This window comes from Gossypium hirsutum, chromosome A04 (genome assembly GCF_007990345.1).
Source record: "Gossypium hirsutum isolate 1008001.06 chromosome A04, Gossypium_hirsutum_v2.1, whole genome shotgun sequence".
Classification (NCBI taxonomy): Eukaryota; Viridiplantae; Streptophyta; class Magnoliopsida; order Malvales; family Malvaceae; genus Gossypium; species Gossypium hirsutum.
This window is the reverse complement of record NC_053427.1, coordinates 78,541,192-78,543,940: the sequence shown is the minus strand read 5'-3', so window position 1 is coordinate 78,543,940 and position 2,749 is coordinate 78,541,192.

Genomic DNA, 2,749 nt, shown 5'->3' with positions numbered 1-2,749 from the left:
ATTCTGAATTTCAGATTGGTTCTGATGATTGTTTATTATTCAGAGGTAGGGTATATGTACCTCAGAATTCAGAGCTCATACAGAAGATTCTACGCGAGGCCCACAGTAGTACTATGTCTGTACATCCGGGGAGTAATAAAATGTATAATGATCTGAAAAAGATGTACTGGTGGTCGGGAATGAAACGTGATATCTCTGAGTTTGTATCAAGGTGTTTAATATGTCAACAAGTTAAAGCTGAACATCAGGTACCTTCGGGGTTACTTCAGCCAATTACTATACCAGAATAGAAATGGGAAAGAATCACTATGGATTTTGTATCGGGGCTACCTTTGTCTCCGAGGAAAAAAGATGCTATTTGGGTGATTGTAGACCAATTGACAAAGTCAGCTCACTTTATTCCGGTACGTATGGATTATTCTTTAGATAAACTAGCTGAACTGTACATATCTGAGATTGTCAGGTTACATGGAGTGTCTGTCTCCATTATATTAGATAGAGATCCCCGATTTACGTCTCGTTTCTGGGACAAATTGCAAGAAGCCTTAGGTACTCAATTGTATTTCAGCACTGCATTTCATCCTCAGACAGATGGTCAATCTGAGCGTGTAATTCAAGTATTGGAAGATATGCTCCGATGTTGTATACTAGAGTTTGAAGGTAATTGGGAGAGGTATCTACCTTTGATTGAATTTGCTTACAATAACAGTTATCAGTCTAGTATTAAAATGGCTCCGTATGAAGCTTTGTATAGTAGAAAATGTAGAACACCGTTATATTGGACAGAGCTCAGTGAAAGGAAGATACATGGGGTTGATTTGATCCGGGAAACAGAAGAAAAAATAAAGGTTATTCGAGATAGTCTAAAAGCAGCTTCCGATCGTCAAAAATCATATGCCGACCTTAAGCGAAAAGAGATTAAATTTCAAGTCGGTGACAAGGTATTTCTGAAAGTGTCTCCTTGGAAGAAAGTTCTTCGATTCGGTCGAAAGGGTAAATTGAGTCCAAGATTTATCGGGCCCTATGAAATCATAGAAAGAATTGGACCGGTCGCTTATCGATTGGCATTACCACCGGAACTTGATAGAATCCATAATGTTTTTCATGTATCTATGTTACGACGATATCGATCAGATCCTTCACATGTTATTTCTCCGACAGAAATAGAGATTCAACCGGATATGACTTACAGTGAAGAACCGGTCAAGATATTGGCACGGGAGACAAAAGAGCTTAGAAATAAAAAGATAAATTTGGTGAAAGTATTGTGGCAAAAGCACGAGATTGAGGAAGCAACATGGGAACCGGAGGAGGCAATGAGGAAACAATACCCAAACCTCTTTACTGGTAAGATTTTCAAGGACGAAAATCCTTAAAAGGGGGGGAGAGTTGTAATGGCGTAAATTCAATGTTATCGGAACAGTGGTTTCGTAACCACAAATCCGATTTAAAGAGAAATTTATTTTAATATTTTTGCTTGAAAATCTATATGATAGGAAAATCGTATGAAAATATTGATAGGAAAATTTTATCAATTTAGTGATTAGTTAGAAAAAGAAATTATTGAAGAAATTGGGTAAAATAAGGTATCAGGACCTCTATCTCATAAAACCGAGTCAAAAATAATTTTATAAATATTTATGAAATTTATTAATGTGGTATTAAAATTTCGTTAGGAAATTTTAATGTTTGGGTAGTCAATTAAATGAAAAGGACTGAATTGTAATAGGTGTAAAAGTTGCTAGAGTGATTAAATAGCTTATTAGTCTAATGAGAAAGGATATAAAAGGCAATTAAACCCAAAAGTTATTTGGGCTGGACGGCAAGGGTATGAAATCAGCAGAAAAATTGATAAATTAAGGGTAAAATTGGAATATTACAAAATTAACTAAATAAAACTAGGACTAAATAGGAAATATCTAGATTTCTCTTCATTTCTCTTCAATTCCATCAGCTAAAAACGCCATAGGAGGGTTCTTTAAGCTGGTATTTCATAATTTTTGCACCAAATCCAGAAGATTCAAATACGAAGCTAGATCGAGGAAAGGAAAAAGTTCGGGATTAATAGATTTTTACTGTTTACAAACAAGTATCAAGGTAAGTTCGTGTAACTTGAATTATATTCTTAAATGCTTGAAATGCATGTTTTTTATATGAATATGATTTGAATGTTCATTATATGGAAATTTATGACACATTGATATATTTGATAAAATGGGAAGAAATCTCGTTTGAATGAAAGGAAAATTCGATGGATCTCTGAAAAGGAATTGACGGTAAAAAGGATCTAGCCCGGACGGGTGATCCTATCCTGATATAGCCCTCCCGAAGAATATGTGTAAAATGGATTTAGCCCGGACGGGTAATCCGAATTAGGGTCTGAATTTAGCCTGGACTGGTAATCCCAACAATACTCTATGAGTTTATATTGCAGGGGATTTAGCCTGGACTGGTAATCCCGCTGCAAGGTTGAGGTTCACGGGAGTGTGCTCTCTGAAATGGAAATGTGCGCACATGAATATGAATTGACGGACCCGGAATTGTACACTAAAAGTGTACCTCTGAAAATCCATCGAAATTCTGATAAATTCAACAGGATAAATATGAAAAATAATAAGGGAATGAAAATCATGGTATTGATGAGTACATCAATCATGGTATATATATATTATTGATACATGGAAATTATTGTACTAACTTGAATGTTGTGTTTGTGCATGTTAGGGTAATAATGCATTGAATGGATATA